This window comes from Schistocerca piceifrons, chromosome 1, assembly GCF_021461385.2.
Source record: "Schistocerca piceifrons isolate TAMUIC-IGC-003096 chromosome 1, iqSchPice1.1, whole genome shotgun sequence".
Lineage (NCBI taxonomy): Eukaryota > Metazoa > Arthropoda > Insecta > Orthoptera > Acrididae > Schistocerca > Schistocerca piceifrons.
The window spans coordinates 396504038-396523145 of NC_060138.1; the positions used below are offsets into that span (position 1 = coordinate 396504038).

At 49.4% G+C, this 19108-nt stretch overlaps 5 pseudogenes; all 5 read left to right on the forward strand.

Annotated features, from left to right (window-relative positions):
* Nucleotides 1-3254: 3254 nt before the first annotated feature.
* LOC124719912 lies at nucleotides 3255-3467 on the forward strand (annotated as a pseudogene).
* A 3256-nt stretch (nucleotides 3468-6723) lies between these two features.
* Nucleotides 6724-6936, forward strand: LOC124719915 (annotated as a pseudogene).
* Nucleotides 6937-10190: 3254 nt separating this feature from the next.
* Nucleotides 10191-10403, forward strand: LOC124719918 (annotated as a pseudogene).
* A 3261-nt stretch (nucleotides 10404-13664) lies between these two features.
* Nucleotides 13665-13877, forward strand: LOC124719921 (annotated as a pseudogene).
* Nucleotides 13878-17149: 3272 nt separating this feature from the next.
* Nucleotides 17150-17362, forward strand: LOC124720628 (annotated as a pseudogene).
* The last annotated feature ends 1746 nt before the right edge of the window (nucleotides 17363-19108 follow it).

Below are 19108 nucleotides of genomic sequence, written 5' to 3' on the forward strand. Positions count from 1 at the left end.
ATTAATTAAAACACAGCCTGAAATGGGTTAACATTCTGCAGTGATCAGATATTCCGCTGGTAGCAAAACTTGTCGTAGTTGTTGATGTGCCCAGTAGTTAGTTGCTTACACACCACGATTTCTTTTAATTAATTTAAGATTATCTTAAGTAATTTTTTTTTTTTTTTTTTTTTGCGGTTAGCCGGACCGCACTTGCAGCCGCATTACGCTAGGCTGGTAATTTATGGGGGCACAGGACAGTGCCTTCGGATGCCTCGTTAGCGTCTCTTATGGTCTGGTCACAGATAATTTTAATTAAATTGTTTGGAGTTATAACCTTAGCTCCTCGCGAACGTCGTCGTCGTCGCCGCCGCACGCACGCAGAATACGTGTGTACACACGCACACACACATATGCAGTAGGTGGTGGACGACGTAAGCACTCGGCTAGGTGTAGCTCGCGCCAGTATAGCTCGCACCGGCCTGACGCTGCTGTGGGGCGGCCTCACGGCTTCTCCACTGCCCTGGCAGCTAGCGGCGTTCAAATAGGAGTCGCAGTTTACTCCTCGACATGGAGGGTAGTACTGGGCTGTTGACGAGTGCTCTCGTATATTGTCGTTCCTTCCGGCACTTGCTTTTGCGATGTTTTCGACGGTCGCCTGTTGCCATATCAGCCCGCACCACCGTATGTCACTCCCTCATGTGGAACGCACACGCTGCAAGCATTTAGGCCCTGACACTGCGGTTTTTCATCTCTGGCGGTACTCCGCAAGGATACCGCCCTTCGATTGTGCCATTCCAGCACTAATCGAAGTGCTAGGTTTTCCGGCCTGTTAGGAGACCGCTTCTGCAAAATGTGCGAGGAGATTTTTGCTGGTTGCGAGCTACCCGCCGATTTTCTAGCTGTACGTATTGGCTTTAATCCAAAGGTCACAGGTCACTGATGGGCTAAAGACGTACGTCCCATCACCGTTCTTAACACTGATTATAAGTTGGTGGCACGAAGTGTGGCTTCACGTCTTAAACAGGGAATGAATAAGGTACTTTGTCCCACTCAATCATGTGGCGTTTCGAATCGAACCACCTTCACCGCTGCTTCTATATACCGTGATGCTGTCTTACTCACCCACCGCCGACGCTCGAACCCCGGCTGCAATTGATCCCTAGATTTCGCCGGTGCCTCCGATAGGGTCTCCCATCCTACCTGCTGGCCGTTATGTAGCGGATGGGTTTCGGGGAGCACTTCATAATCCGGCACTTCTTGGATGGAGCAAATTCCACAATCATTGTGAACGGTTGCAGATCACGACCAATTCCCATCAGACGATCAGTTCGACAAGGGTGTCCCTTGTCAGTGTATTTTATCGCTTTGGCGCTGTACCCCATGCTGCGTGACATCGGACGGATGGTCGATGGTGTTCCTTTCCCAGGCGTCACCTTCCGCAGTGTGGCGTAGGCGGATGGTGTAGGTGTGTTTGTAGCAAACGCCAGGGACATCGATTCGGTTCGCCGAGTCCTCCACGTTTATGAACGAGCATCCGGTGCCATGTTAAAATCCAACAAAATGGTGCTAATCCCACTAGGACCACGATCATTGACCATCGAACGCGCATGCTACCGGATTGTAGGGGAACAACGTATCTTGGGTCTTGAGGTGACTGCCTGTCCACAGCGCATGTTAACACTCACGTGCAGGCGGATTCTCACTCGCATCAGAGGACTTTGCGTGAGTCACACTGATCAACGACTCGACCTCCATCAACGAATCCAACTGATTAATACTTACATCCTATCACGGGCATGGTATGTAGCACAACTCCTTACGCTACCGAAACAAACCAGCAGAGCCATCTCACAAACAGTATATTGCCTATTGTGGCGGCGTGCACTATTCAAAGTTGATGCACAGACTTGTACACTGCCAAAAGTCGATAGTCGCCTTGGACTCATTGACTTTCCCCACAAATGTGCGGCAATCCTGATTCACCGTATCGCCACTTTGCGTGAGATTGACCCAGGTGGGACAACAGCGGTGCTTTTCGACCGTTATCGCCTACAATCGGCGCGTGCACCAGTATGCTTGACACATATTCCATTCCGGATGACGACAGTCAAGGACTATCACCTCAATCAAAGTTACATCCTAGCAGTGGCCACCGACAAGGCACGCACATCGAAGCGCCTTTACTAGGCGCTTCGAGGCCAGCTCACACCACACAAATTGGAGGACAGACGACCGTCGGTCATCTGGCACCACGCTTGGGCTAATATCAACCACCTAGCCCTTCCCACAGAAGTTTCAGCGCTATGGTATCGCGTTGTAAACAATTTAATACCCACTAATCATCGCCTGGCGCCCATCCTCCTATGGCCCTCGGCTGCTTGCGGCCGATGTGGTGACGTAGACAACAGAGAGCATCGTCTCCTATGCCCTCACGTCACAGAAGTGTGGGACCTTGCACGTGTGCTATTAACGCTGATCGGTGGGACTACACTGGACTATGTGTCAGTCGACTGGTTCCTTAACCCTGGTATTCAGACCAACCCCCGAACACGACGTAACGCAATGGTGTGTCTCTTGGGCCAAACCATTTTCACGATCTATGACCTTTGCCTCGCAGATGCTGTCTCTTTCATGGACTACCTTTGGAGCCAGCATCGCCTGGCGGAATCTGACCGGAAATATACCATTACTTTTGCAAGATTTATTAAAGTTGCAATGGTTCATGGTTATCAAAAGGTGTTCCGGGCTAACTAAGGCACCTCGTATAAGAATTGCCTGAGTGTACCCCTGGATCTTTGTCACTCGGACTTTCAAACTACCCTTGACTTACCCATACCCCAGATTTGATATTGGCCTTCTGGGCATCACTAGAGTAGACTGTTCTGTGATACTGATAATATGGAAATTGGTAACATGCGAATTGTGTGAACCTTGTATGAAAAATTATTGGAAAATTGGAAAACGCATAATCTATCTTAGAGGATTATTCCTTTGTTAATTCTATGGGCGATGGGATTATCTCGCTAGTTCGTTTGAGTGTGCTGCGTCGCTGTTTTTTTTTTATTTTGCCTTCATTTCTGTCTTTCTATTTAGTTTTTAAAATCATCACTTGCCTCACACCTGCAGAGGGAGGTGTGTTTCTGAGTAGTGTGTCGTCGCCCCCTGAGGCATAGCAGAGTATGCCTCCGCTTTTATTTTCAGTTTATGGCAATAAGTCTTGCTACTAACAACACCCTGCTTTACGTGCTGCGTCGACACTAGAGGATGGCGGCATTTTTGGAGAGGAAAAGGTAGGGCTATAGGGGAGGTAGGAGGGAAAAAAAGTGTAGTATCTGTTCTTATCAGCTTAATATCTGATACGTCCTGCATCACACGACCAGAATATTAAACTCATTTTTGGCTTCTGACGGAGTGCTAGGGGCTTGCTCCACCTCTGTAGCGGGTTGGCCCGGCATTGCAGTACCGCCGGGATCGGCCCACCTAAAATTAATTAAAACACAGCCTGAAATGGGTTAACATTCTGCAGTGATCAGATATTCCGCTGGTAGCAAAACTTGTCGTAGTTGTTGATGTGCCTAGTAGTTAGTTGCTTACACACCACGATTTCTTTTAATTAACTTAAGATTATCTTAAGTAATTTTTTTTTTTTTTTTTTTTTTTGCGGTTAGCCGGACCGCACTTGCAGCCGCATTACGCTAGGCTGGTAATTTATGGGGGCACAGGACAGTGCCTTCGGATGCCTCGTTAGCGTCTCTTATGGTCTGGTCACAGATAATTTTAATTAAATTGTTTGGAGTTATAACCTTAGCTCCTCGCGAACGTCGTCGTCGTCGCCGCCGCACGCACGCAGAATACGTGTGTACACACGCACACACACATATGCAGTAGGTGGTGGACGACGTAAGCACTCGGCTAGGTGTAGCTCGCGCCAGTATAGCTCGCACCGGCCTGACGCCGCTGTGGGGCGGCCTCACGGCTTCTCCACTGCCCTGGCAGCTAGCGGCGTTCAAATAGGAGTCGCAGTTCACTCCTCGACATGGAGGGTAGTACTGGGCTGTTGACGAGTGCTCTCGTATATTGTCGTTCCTTCCGGCACTTGCTTTTGCGATGTTTTCGACGGTCGCCTGTTGCCATATCAGCCCGCACCACCGTATGTCACTCCCTCATGTGGAACGCACACGCTGCAAGCATTTAGGCCCTGACACTGCGGTTTTTCATCTCTGGCGGTACTCCGCAAGGATACCGCCCTTCGATTGTGCCATTCCAGCACTAATCGAAGTGCTAGGTTTTACGGCCTGTTAGGAGACCGCTTCTGCAAAATGTGCGAGGAGATTTTTGCTGGTTGCGAGCTACCCGCCGATTTTCTAGCTGTACGTATTGGCTTTAATCCAAAGGTCACAGGTCACTGATGGGCTAAAGACGTACGTCCCATCACCGTTCTTAACACTGATTATAAGTTGGTGGCACGAAGTGTGGCTTCACGTCTTAAACAGGGAATGAATAAGGTACTTTGTCCCACTCAATCATGTGGCGTTTCGAATCGAACCACCTTCACCGCTGCTTCTATATACCGTGATGCTGTCTTACTCACCCACCGCCGACGCTCGAACCCCGGCTGCAATTGATCCCTAGATTTCGCCGGTGCCTCCGATAGGGTCTCCCATCCTACCTGCTGGCCGTTATGTAGCGGATGGGTTTCGGGGAGCACTTCATAATCCGGCACTTCTTGGATGGAGCAAATTCCACAATCATTGTGAACGGTTGCAGATCACGACCAATTCCCATCAGACGATCAGTTCGACAAGGGTGTCCCTTGTCAGTGTATTTTATCGCTTTGGCGCTGTACCCCATGCTGCGTGACATCGGACGGATGGTCGATGGTGTTCCTTTCCCAGGCGTCACCTTCCGCAGTGTGGCGTAGGCGGATGGTGTAGGTGTGTTTGTAGCAAACGCCAGGGACATCGATTCGGTTCGCCGAGTCCTCCACGTTTATGAACGAGCATCCGGTGCCATGTTAAAATCCAACAAAATGGTGCTAATCCCACTAGGACCACGATCATTGACCATCGAACGCGCATGCTACCGGATTGTAGGGGAACAACGTATCTTGGGTCTTGAGGTGACTGCCTGTCCACAGCGCATGTTAACACTCACGTGCAGGCGGATTCTCACGCGCATCAGAGGACTTTGCGTGAGTCACACTGATCAACGACTCGACCTCCATCAACGAATCCAACTGATTAATACTTACATCCTATCACGGGCATGGTATGTAGCACAACTCCTTACGCTACCGAAACAAACCAGCAGAGCCATCTCACAAACAGTATATTGCCTATTGTGGCGGCGTGCACTATTCAAAGTTGATGCACAGACTTGTACACTGCCAAAAGTCGATAGTCGCCTTGGACTCATTGACTTTCCCCACAAATGTGCGGCAATCCTGATTCACCGTATCGCCACTTTGCGTGAGATTGACCCAGGTGGGACAACAGCGGTGCTTTTCGACCGTTATCGCCTACAATCGGCGCGTGCACCAGTATGCTTGACACATATTCCATTCCGGATGACGACAGTCAAGGACTATCACCTCAATCAAAGTTACATCCTAGCAGTGGCCACCGACAAGGCACGCACATCGAAGCGCCTTTACTAGGCGCTTCGAGGCCAGCTCACACCACACAAATTGGAGGACAGACGACCGTCGGTCATCTGGCACCACGCTTGGGCTAATATCAACCACCTAGCCCTTCCCACAGAAGTTTCAGCGCTATGGTATCGCGTTGTAAACAATTTAATACCCACTAATCATCGCCTGGCGGCCATCCTCCTATGGCCCTCGGCTGCTTGCGGCCGATGTGGTGACGTAGACAACAGAGAGCATCGTCTCCTATGCCCTCACGTCACAGAAGTGTGGGACCTTGCACGTGTGCTATTAACGCTGATCGGTGGGACTACACTGGACTATGTGTCAGTCGACTGGTTCCTTAACCCTGGTATTCAGACCAACCCCCGAACACGACGTAACGCAATGGTGTGTCTCTTGGGCCAAACCATTTTCACGATCTATGACCTTTGCCTCGCAGATGCTGTCTCTTTCATGGACTACCTTTGGAGCCAGCATCGCCTGGCGGAATCTGACCGGAAATATACCATTACTTTTGCAAGATTTATTAAAGTTGCAATGGTTCATGGTTATCAAAAGGTGTTCCGGGCTAACTAAGGCACCTCGTATAAGAATTGCCTGAGTGTACCCCTGGATCTTTGTCACTCGGACTTTCAAACTACCCTTGACTTACCCATACCCCAGATTTGATATTGGCCTTCTGGGCATCACTAGAGTAGACTGTTCTGTGATACTGATAATATGGAAATTGGTAACATGCGAATTGTGTGAACCTTGTATGAAAAATTATTGGAAAATTGGAAAACGCATAATCTATCTTAGAGGATTATTCCTTTGTTAATTCTATGGGCGATGGGATTATCTCGCTAGTTCGTTTGAGTGTGCTGCGTCGCTGTTTTTTTTTTATTTTGCCTTCATTTCTGTCTTTCTATTTAGTTTTTAAAATCATCACTTGCCTCACACCTGCAGAGGGAGGTGTGTTTCTGAGTAGTGTGTCGTCGCCCCCTGAGGCATAGCAGAGTATGCCTCCGCTTTTATTTTCAGTTTATGGCAATAAGTCTTGCTACTAACAACACCCTGCTTTACGTGCTGCGTCGACACTAGAGGATGGCGGCATTTTTGGAGAGGAAAAGGTAGGGCTATAGGGGAGGTAGGAGGGAAAAAAAGTGTAGTATCTGTTCTTATCAGCTTAATATCTGATACGTCCTGCATCACACGACCAGAATATTAAACTCATTTTTGGCTTCTGACGGAGTGCTAGGGGCTTGCTCCACCTCTGTAGCGGGTTGGCCCGGCATTGCAGTACCGCCGGGATCGGCCCACCTAAAATTAATTAAAACACAGCCTGAAATGGGTTAACATTCTGCAGTGATCAGATATTCCGCTGGTAGCAAAACTTGTCGTAGTTGTTGATGTGCCTAGTAGTTAGTTGCTTACACACCACGATTTCTTTTAATTAACTTAAGATTATCTTAAGTAATTTTTTTTTTTTTTTTTTTTTGCGGTTAGCCGGACCGCACTTGCAGCCGCATTACGCTAGGCTGGTAATTTATGGGGGCACAGGACAGTGCCTTCGGATGCCTCGTTAGCGTCTCTTATGGTCTGGTCACAGATAATTTTAATTAAATTGTTTGGAGTTATAACCTTAGCTCCTCGCGAACGTCGTCGTCGTCGCCGCCGCACGCACGCAGAATACGTGTGTACACACGCACACACACATATGCAGTAGGTGGTGGACGACGTAAGCACTCGGCTAGGTGTAGCTCGCGCCAGTATAGCTCGCACCGGCCTGACGCCGCTGTGGGGCGGCCTCACGGCTTCTCCACTGCCCTGGCAGCTAGCGGCGTTCAAATAGGAGTCGCAGTTCACTCCTCGACATGGAGGGTAGTACTGGGCTGTTGACGAGTGCTCTCGTATATTGTCGTTCCTTCCGGCACTTGCTTTTGCGATGTTTTCGACGGTCGCCTGTTGCCATATCAGCCCGCACCACCGTATGTCACTCCCTCATGTGGAACGCACACGCTGCAAGCATTTAGGCCCTGACACTGCGGTTTTTCATCTCTGGCGGTACTCCGCAAGGATACCGCCCTTCGATTGTGCCATTCCAGCACTAATCGAAGTGCTAGGTTTTACGGCCTGTTAGGAGACCGCTTCTGCAAAATGTGCGAGGAGATTTTTGCTGGTTGCGAGCTACCCGCCGATTTTCTAGCTGTACGTATTGGCTTTAATCCAAAGGTCACAGGTCACTGATGGGCTAAAGACGTACGTCCCATCACCGTTCTTAACACTGATTATAAGTTGGTGGCACGAAGTGTGGCTTCACGTCTTAAACAGGGAATGAATAAGGTACTTTGTCCCACTCAATCATGTGGCGTTTCGAATCGAACCACCTTCACCGCTGCTTCTATATACCGTGATGCTGTCTTACTCACCCACCGCCGACGCTCGAACCCCGGCTGCAATTGATCCCTAGATTTCGCCGGTGCCTCCGATAGGGTCTCCCATCCTACCTGCTGGCCGTTATGTAGCGGATGGGTTTCGGGGAGCACTTCATAATCCGGCACTTCTTGGATGGAGCAAATTCCACAATCATTGTGAACGGTTGCAGATCACGACCAATTCCCATCAGACGATCAGTTCGACAAGGGTGTCCCTTGTCAGTGTATTTTATCGCTTTGGCGCTGTACCCCATGCTGCGTGACATCGGACGGATGGTCGATGGTGTTCCTTTCCCAGGCGTCACCTTCCGCAGTGTGGCGTAGGCGGATGGTGTAGGTGTGTTTGTAGCAAACGCCAGGGACATCGATTCGGTTCGCCGAGTCCTCCACGTTTATGAACGAGCATCCGGTGCCATGTTAAAATCCAACAAAATGGTGCTAATCCCACTAGGACCACGATCATTGACCATCGAACGCGCATGCTACCGGATTGTAGGGGAACAACGTATCTTGGGTCTTGAGGTGACTGCCTGTCCACAGCGCATGTTAACACTCACGTGCAGGCGGATTCTCACGCGCATCAGAGGACTTTGCGTGAGTCACACTGATCAACGACTCGACCTCCATCAACGAATCCAACTGATTAATACTTACATCCTATCACGGGCATGGTATGTAGCACAACTCCTTACGCTACCGAAACAAACCAGCAGAGCCATCTCACAAACAGTATATTGCCTATTGTGGCGGCGTGCACTATTCAAAGTTGATGCACAGACTTGTACACTGCCAAAAGTCGATAGTCGCCTTGGACTCATTGACTTTCCCCACAAATGTGCGGCAATCCTGATTCACCGTATCGCCACTTTGCGTGAGATTGACCCAGGTGGGACAACAGCGGTGCTTTTCGACCGTTATCGCCTACAATCGGCGCGTGCACCAGTATGCTTGACACATATTCCATTCCGGATGACGACAGTCAAGGACTATCACCTCAATCAAAGTTACATCCTAGCAGTGGCCACCGACAAGGCACGCACATCGAAGCGCCTTTACTAGGCGCTTCGAGGCCAGCTCACACCACACAAATTGGAGGACAGACGACCGTCGGTCATCTGGCACCACGCTTGGGCTAATATCAACCACCTAGCCCTTCCCACAGAAGTTTCAGCGCTATGGTATCGCGTTGTAAACAATTTAATACCCACTAATCATCGCCTGGCGGCCATCCTCCTATGGCCCTCGGCTGCTTGCGGCCGATGTGGTGACGTAGACAACAGAGAGCATCGTCTCCTATGCCCTCACGTCACAGAAGTGTGGGACCTTGCACGTGTGCTATTAACGCTGATCGGTGGGACTACACTGGACTATGTGTCAGTCGACTGGTTCCTTAACCCTGGTATTCAGACCAACCCCCGAACACGACGTAACGCAATGGTGTGTCTCTTGGGCCAAACCATTTTCACGATCTATGACCTTTGCCTCGCAGATGCTGTCTCTTTCATGGACTACCTTTGGAGCCAGCATCGCCTGGCGGAATCTGACCGGAAATATACCATTACTTTTGCAAGATTTATTAAAGTTGCAATGGTTCATGGTTATCAAAAGGTGTTCCGGGCTAACTAAGGCACCTCGTATAAGAATTGCCTGAGTGTACCCCTGGATCTTTGTCACTCGGACTTTCAAACTACCCTTGACTTACCCATACCCCAGATTTGATATTGGCCTTCTGGGCATCACTAGAGTAGACTGTTCTGTGATACTGATAATATGGAAATTGGTAACATGCGAATTGTGTGAACCTTGTATGAAAAATTATTGGAAAATTGGAAAACGCATAATCTATCTTAGAGGATTATTCCTTTGTTAATTCTATGGGCGATGGGATTATCTCGCTAGTTCGTTTGAGTGTGCTGCGTCGCTGTTTTTTTTTTATTTTGCCTTCATTTCTGTCTTTCTATTTAGTTTTTAAAATCATCACTTGCCTCACACCTGCAGAGGGAGGTGTGTTTCTGAGTAGTGTGTCGTCGCCCCCTGAGGCATAGCAGAGTATGCCTCCGCTTTTATTTTCAGTTTATGGCAATAAGTCTTGCTACTAACAACACCCTGCTTTACGTGCTGCGTCGACACTAGAGGATGGCGGCATTTTTGGAGAGGAAAAGGTAGGGCTATAGGGGAGGTAGGAGGGAAAAAAAGTGTAGTATCTGTTCTTATCAGCTTAATATCTGATACGTCCTGCATCACACGACCAGAATATTAAACTCATTTTTGGCTTCTGACGGAGTGCTAGGGGCTTGCTCCACCTCTGTAGCGGGTTGGCCCGGCATTGCAGTACCGCCGGGATCGGCCCACCTAAAATTAATTAAAACACAGCCTGAAATGGGTTAACATTCTGCAGTGATCAGATATTCCGCTGGTAGCAAAACTTGTCGTAGTTGTTGATGTGCCTAGTAGTTAGTTGCTTACACACCACGATTTCTTTTAATTAACTTAAGATTATCTTAAGTAATTTTTTTTTTTTTTTTTTTTTTGCGGTTAGCCGGACCGCACTTGCAGCCGCATTACGCTAGGCTGGTAATTTATGGGGGCACAGGACAGTGCCTTCGGATGCCTCGTTAGCGTCTCTTATGGTCTGGTCACAGATAATTTTAATTAAATTGTTTGGAGTTATAACCTTAGCTCCTCGCGAACGTCGTCGTCGTCGCCGCCGCACGCACGCAGAATACGTGTGTACACACGCACACACACATATGCAGTAGGTGGTGGACGACGTAAGCACTCGGCTAGGTGTAGCTCGCGCCAGTATAGCTCGCACCGGCCTGACGCCGCTGTGGGGCGGCCTCACGGCTTCTCCACTGCCCTGGCAGCTAGCGGCGTTCAAATAGGAGTCGCAGTTCACTCCTCGACATGGAGGGTAGTACTGGGCTGTTGACGAGTGCTCTCGTATATTGTCGTTCCTTCCGGCACTTGCTTTTGCGATGTTTTCGACGGTCGCCTGTTGCCATATCAGCCCGCACCACCGTATGTCACTCCCTCATGTGGAACGCACACGCTGCAAGCATTTAGGCCCTGACACTGCGGTTTTTCATCTCTGGCGGTACTCCGCAAGGATACCGCCCTTCGATTGTGCCATTCCAGCACTAATCGAAGTGCTAGGTTTTACGGCCTGTTAGGAGACCGCTTCTGCAAAATGTGCGAGGAGATTTTTGCTGGTTGCGAGCTACCCGCCGATTTTCTAGCTGTACGTATTGGCTTTAATCCAAAGGTCACAGGTCACTGATGGGCTAAAGACGTACGTCCCATCACCGTTCTTAACACTGATTATAAGTTGGTGGCACGAAGTGTGGCTTCACGTCTTAAACAGGGAATGAATAAGGTACTTTGTCCCACTCAATCATGTGGCGTTTCGAATCGAACCACCTTCACCGCTGCTTCTATATACCGTGATGCTGTCTTACTCACCCACCGCCGACGCTCGAACCCCGGCTGCAATTGATCCCTAGATTTCGCCGGTGCCTCCGATAGGGTCTCCCATCCTACCTGCTGGCCGTTATGTAGCGGATGGGTTTCGGGGAGCACTTCATAAGAGTCATCCGGCACTTCTTGGATGGAGCAAATTCCACAATCATTGTGAACGGTTGCAGATCACGACCAATTCCCATCAGACGATCAGTTCGACAAGGGTGTCCCTTGTCAGTGTATTTTATCGCTTTGGCGCTGTACCCCATGCTGCGTGACATCGGACGGATGGTCGATGGTGTTCCTTTCCCAGGCGTCACCTTCCGCAGTGTGGCGTAGGCGGATGGTGTAGGTGTGTTTGTAGCAAACGCCAGGGACATCGATTCGGTTCGCCGAGTCCTCCACGTTTATGAACGAGCATCCGGTGCCATGTTAAAATCCAACAAAATGGTGCTAATCCCACTAGGACCACGATCATTGACCATCGAACGCGCATGCTACCGGATTGTAGGGGAACAACGTATCTTGGGTCTTGAGGTGACTGCCTGTCCACAGCGCATGTTAACACTCACGTGCAGGCGGATTCTCACGCGCATCAGAGGACTTTGCGTGAGTCACACTGATCAACGACTCGACCTCCATCAACGAATCCAACTGATTAATACTTACATCCTATCACGGGCATGGTATGTAGCACAACTCCTTACGCTACCGAAACAAACCAGCAGAGCCATCTCACAAACAGTATATTGCCTATTGTGGCGGCGTGCACTATTCAAAGTTGATGCACAGACTTGTACACTGCCAAAAGTCGATAGTCGCCTTGGACTCATTGACTTTCCCCACAAATGTGCGGCAATCCTGATTCACCGTATCGCCACTTTGCGTGAGATTGACCCAGGTGGGACAACAGCGGTGCTTTTCGACCGTTATCGCCTACAATCGGCGCGTGCACCAGTATGCTTGACACATATTCCATTCCGGATGACGACAGTCAAGGACTATCACCTCAATCAAAGTTACATCCTAGCAGTGGCCACCGACAAGGCACGCACATCGAAGCGCCTTTACTAGGCGCTTCGAGGGCAGCTCACACCACACAAATTGGAGGACAGACGACCGTCGGTCATCTGGCACCACGCTTGGGCTAATATCAACCACCTAGCCCTTCCCACAGAAGTTTCAGCGCTATGGTATCGCGTTGTAAACAATTTAATACCCACTAATCATCGCCTGGCGGCCATCCTCCTATGGCCCTCGGCTGCTTGCGGCCGATGTGGTGACGTAGACAACAGAGAGCATCGTCTCCTATGCCCTCACGTCACAGAAGTGTGGGACCTTGCACGTGTGCTATTAACGCTGATCGGTGGGACTACACTGGACTATGTGTCAGTCGACTGGTTCCTTAACCCTGGTATTCAGACCAACCCCCGAACACGACGTAACGCAATGGTGTGTCTCTTGGGCCAAACCATTTTCACGATCTATGACCTTTGCCTCGCAGATGCTGTCTCTTTCATGGACTACCTTTGGAGCCAGCATCGCCTGGCGGAATCTGACCGGAAATATACCATTACTTTTGCAAGATTTATTAAAGTTGCAATGGTTCATGGTTATCAAAAGGTGTTCCGGGCTAACTAAGGCACCTCGTATAAGAATTGCCTGAGTGTACCCCTGGATCTTTGTCACTCGGACTTTCAAACTACCCTTGACTTACCCATACCCCAGATTTGATATTGGCCTTCTGGGCATCACTAGAGTAGACTGTTCTGTGATACTGATAATATGGAAATTGGTAACATGCGAATTGTGTGAACCTTGTATGAAAAATTATTGGAAAATTGGAAAACGCATAATCTATCTTAGAGGATTATTCCTTTGTTAATTCTATGGGCGATGGGATTATCTCGCTAGTTCGTTTGAGTGTGCTGCGTCGCTGTTTTTTTTTTATTTTGCCTTCATTTCTGTCTTTCTATTTAGTTTTTAAAATCATCACTTGCCTCACACCTGCAGAGGGAGGTGTGTTTCTGAGTAGTGTGTCGTCGCCCCCTGAGGCATAGCAGAGTATGCCTCCGCTTTTATTTTCAGTTTATGGCAATAAGTCTTGCTACTAACAACACCCTGCTTTACGTGCTGCGTCGACACTAGAGGATGGCGGCATTTTTGGAGAGGAAAAGGTAGGGCTATAGGGGAGGTAGGAGGGAAAAAAAGTGTAGTATCTGTTCTTATCAGCTTAATATCTGATACGTCCTGCATCACACGACCAGAATATTAAACTCATTTTTGGCTTCTGACGGAGTGCTAGGGGCTTGCTCCACCTCTGTAGCGGGTTGGCCCGGCATTGCAGTACCGCCGGGATCGGCCCACCTAAAATTAATTAAAACACAGCCTGAAATGGGTTAACATTCTGCAGTGATCAGATATTCCGCTGGTAGCAAAACTTGTCGTAGTTGTTGATGTGCCTAGTAGTTAGTTGCTTACACACCACGATTTCTTTTAATTAACTTAAGATTATCTTAAGTAATTTTTTTTTTTTTTTTTTTTTGCGGTTAGCCGGACCGCACTTGCAGCCGCATTACGCTAGGCTGGTAATTTATGGGGGCACAGGACAGTGCCTTCGGATGCCTCGTTAGCGTCTCTTATGGTCTGGTCACAGATAATTTTAATTAAATTGTTTGGAGTTATAACCTTAGCTCCTCGCGAACGTCGTCGTCGTCGCCGCCGCACGCACGCAGAATACGTGTGTACACACGCACACACACATATGCAGTAGGTGGTGGACGACGTAAGCACTCGGCTAGGTGTAGCTCGCGCCAGTATAGCTCGCACCGGCCTGACGCCGCTGTGGGGCGGCCTCACGGCTTCTCCACTGCCCTGGCAGCTAGCGGCGTTCAAATAGGAGTCGCAGTTCACTCCTCGACATGGAGGGTAGTACTGGGCTGTTGACGAGTGCTCTCGTATATTGTCGTTCCTTCCGGCACTTGCTTTTGCGATGTTTTCGACGGTCGCCTGTTGCCATATCAGCCCGCACCACCGTATGTCACTCCCTCATGTGGAACGCACACGCTGCAAGCATTTAGGCCCTGACACTGCGGTTTTTCATCTCTGGCGGTACTCCGCAAGGATACCGCCCTTCGATTGTGCCATTCCAGCACTAATCGAAGTGCTAGGTTTTACGGCCTGTTAGGAGACCGCTTCTGCAAAATGTGCGAGGAGATTTTTGCTGGTTGCGAGCTACCCGCCGATTTTCTAGCTGTACGTATTGGCTTTAATCCAAAGGTCACAGGTCACTGATGGGCTAAAGACGTACGTCCCATCACCGTTCTTAACACTGATTATAAGTTGGTGGCACGAAGTGTGGCTTCACGTCTTAAACAGGGAATGAATAAGGTACTTTGTCCCACTCAATCATGTGGCGTTTCGAATCGAACCACCTTCACCGCTGCTTCTATATACCGTGATGCTGTCTTACTCACCCACCGCCGACGCTCGAACCCCGGCTGCAATTGATCCCTAGATTTCGCCGGTGCCTCCGATAGGGTCTCCCATCCTACCTGCTGGCCGTTATGTAGCGGATGGGTTTCGGGGAGCACTTCATAAGAGTCATCCGGCACTTCTTGGATGGAGCAAATTCCACAATCATTGTGAACGGTTGCAGATCACGACCAATTCCCATCAGACGATCAGTTCGACAAGGGTGTCCCTTGTCAGTGTATTTTATCGCTTTGGCGCTGTACCCCATGCTGCGTGACATCGGACGGATGGTCGATGGTGTTCCTTTCCCAGGCGTCACCTTCCGCAGTGTGGCGTAGGCGGATGGTGTAGGTGTGTTTGTAGCAAACGCCAGGGACATCGATTCGGTTCGCCGAGTCCTCCACGTTTATGAACGAGCATCCGGTGCCATGTTAAAATCCAACAAAATGGTGCTAATCCCACTAGGACCACGATCATTGACCATCGAACGCGCATGCTACCGGATTGTAGGGGAACAACGTATCTTGGGTCTTGAGGTGACTGCCTGTCCACAGCGCATGTTAACACTCACGTGCAGGCGGATTCTCACGCGCATCAGAGGACTTTGCGTGAGTCACACTGATCAACGACTCGACCTCCATCAACGAATCCAACTGATTAATACTTACATCCTATCACGGGCATGGTATGTAGCACAACTCCTTACGCTACCGAAACAAACCAGCAGAGCCATCTCACAAACAGTATATTGCCTATTGTGGCGGCGTGCACTATTCAAAGTTGATGCACAGACTTGTACACTGCCAAAAGTCGATAGTCGCCTTGGACTCATTGACTTTCCCCACAAATGTGCGGCAATCCTGATTCACCGTATCGCCACTTTGCGTGAGATTGACCCAGGTGGGACAACAGCGGTGCTTTTCGACCGTTATCGCCTACAATCGGCGCGTGCACCAGTATGCTTGACACATATTCCATTCCGGATGACGACAGTCAAGGACTATCACCTCAATCAAAGTTACATCCTAGCAGTGGCCACCGACAAGGCACGCACATCGAAGCGCCTTTACTAGGCGCTTCGAGGCCAGCTCACACCACACAAATTGGAGGACAGACGACCGTCGGTCATCTGGCACCACGCTTGGGCTAATATCAACCACCTAGCCCTTCCCACAGAAGTTTCAGCGCTATGGTATCGCGTTGTAAACAATTTAATACCCACTAATCATCGCCTGGCGGCCATCCTCCTATGGCCCTCGGCTGCTTGCGGCCGATGTGGTGACGTAGACAACAGAGAGCATCGTCTCCTATGCCCTCACGTCACAGAAGTGTGGGACCTTGCACGTGTGCTATTAACGCTGATCGGTGGGACTACACTGGACTATGTGTCAGTCGACTGGTTCCTTAACCCTGGTATTCAGACCAACCCCCGAACACGACGTAACGCAATGGTGTGTCTCTTGGGCCAAACCATTTTCACGATCTATGACCTTTGCCTCGCAGATGCTGTCTCTTTCATGGACTACCTTTGGAGCCAGCATCGCCTGGCGGAATCTGACCGGAAATATACCATTACTTTTGCAAGATTTCTTAAAGTTGCAATGGTTCATGGTTATCAAAAGGTGTTCCGGGCTAACTAAGGCACCTCGTATAAGAATTGCCTGAGTGTACCCCTGGATCTTTGTCACTCGGACTTTCAAACTACCCTTGACTTACCCATACCCCAGATTTGATATTGGCCTTCTGGGCATCACTAGAGTAGACTGTTCTGTGATACTGATAATATGGAAATTGGTAACATGCGAATTGTGTGAACCTTGTATGAAAAATTATTGGAAAATTGGAAAACGCATAATCTATCTTAGAGGATTATTACTTTGTTAATTCTATGGGCGATGGGATTATCTCGCCAGTTCGTTTGAGTGTGCTGCGTCGCTGATTTTTTTTTATTTTGCCTTCATTTCTGTCTTTATTTATTTCTTTCTATTTAGTTTTTAAAATCATCACTTGCCTCACACCTGCAGAGGGAGGTGTGTTTCTGAGTAGTGTGTCGTCGCCCCCTGAGGCATAGCAGAGTATGCCTCCGCTTTTATTTTCGGTTTATGGCAATAAGTCTTGCTACTAACAACACCCTGCTTTACGTGCTGCGTCGACACTAGAGGATGGCGGCATTTTTGGAGAAGAAAAGGTACGGCTATAGGGGAGGTAGGAGGGAAAAAAAGTGTAGTATCTGTTCTTATCAGCTTAATATCTGATACGTCCTGCATCACACGACCAGAATATTAAACTCATTTTTGGCTTCTGACGGAGTGCTAGGGGCTTGCTCCACCTCTGTAGCGGGTTGGCCCGGCATTGCAGTACCGCCGGGATCGGCCCACCTAAAATTAATTAAAACACAGCCTGAAATGGGTTAACATTCTGCAGTGATCAGATATTCCGCTGGTAGCAAAACTTGTCGTAGTTGTTGATGTGCCTAGTAGTTAGTTGCTTACACACCACGATTTCTTTTAATTAATTTAAGATTATCTTAAGTAATTTTTTTTTTTTTTTTTTTGCGGTTAGCCGGACCGCACTTGCAGCCGCATTACGCTAGGCTGGTAATTTATGGGGGCACAGGACAGTGCCTTCGGATGCCTCGTTAGCGTCTCTTATGGTCTGGTCACAGATAATTTTAATTAAATTGTTTGGAGTTATAACCTTAGCTCCTCGCGAACGTCGTCGTCGTCGCCGCCGCACGCACGCAGAATACGTCTGTACACACGCACACACACATATGCAGTAGGTGGTGGACGACGTAAGCACTCGGCTAGGTGTAGCTCGCGCCAGTATAGCTCGCACCGGCCTGACGCTGCTGTGGGGCGGCCTCACGGCTTCTCCACTGCCCTGGCAGCTAGCGGCGTTCAAATAGGAGTCGCAGTTCACTCCTCGACATGGAGGGTAGTACTGGGCTGTTGACGAGTGCTCTCGTATATTGTCGTTCCTTCCGGCACTTGCTTTTGCGATGTTTTCGACGGTCGCCTGTTGCCATATCAGCCCGCACCACCGTATGTCACTCCCTCATGTGGAACGCACACGCTGCAAGCATTTAGGCCCTGACACTGCGGTTTCTCATCTCTGGCGGTACTCCGCAAGGATACCGCCCTTCGATTGTGCCAATCCAGCACTAATCGAAGTGCTAGGTTTTCCGGCCTGTTAGGAGACCGCTTCTGCAAAATGTGCGAGGAGATTTTTGCTGGTTGCGAGCTACCCGCCGATTTTCTAGCTGTACGTATTGGCTTTAATCCAAAGGTCACAGGTCACTGATGGGCTAAAGACGTACGTCCCATCACCGTTCTTAACACTGATTATAAGTTGGTGGCACGAAGTGTGGCTTCACGTCTTAAACAGGGAATGAATAAGGTACTTTGTCCCACTCAATCATGTGGCGTTTCGAATCGAACCACCTTCACCGCTGCTTCTATATACCGTGATGCTGTCTTACTCACCCACCGCCGACGCTCGAACCCCGGCTGCAATTGATCCCTAGATTTCGCCGGTGCCTCCGATAGGGTCTCCCATCCTACCTGCTGGCCGTTATGTAGCGGATGGGTTTCGGGGAGCACTTCATAAGAGTCATCCGGCACTTCTTGGATGGAGCAAATTCCACAATCATTGTGAACGGTTGCAGATCACGACCAATTCCCATCAGACGATCAGTTCGACAAGGGTGTCCCTTGTCAGTGTATTTTATCGCTTTGGCGCTGTACCCCATGCTGCGTGACATCGGACGGATGGTCGATGGTGTTCCTTTCCCAGGCGTCACCTTCCGCAGTGTGGCGTAGGCGGATGGTGTAGGTGTGTTTGTAGCAAACGCCAGGGACATCGATTCGGTTCGCCGAGTCCTCCACGTTTATGAACGAGCATCCGGTGCCATGTTAAAATCCAACAAAATGGTGCTAATCCCACTAGGACCACGATCATTGACCATCGAACGCGCATGCTACCGGATTGTAGGGGAACAACGTATCTTGGGTCTTGAGGTGACTGCCTGTCCACAGCGCATGTTAACACTCACGTGCAGGCGGATTCTCACGCGCATCAGAGGACTTTGCGTGAGTCACACTGATCAACGACTCGACCTCCATCAACG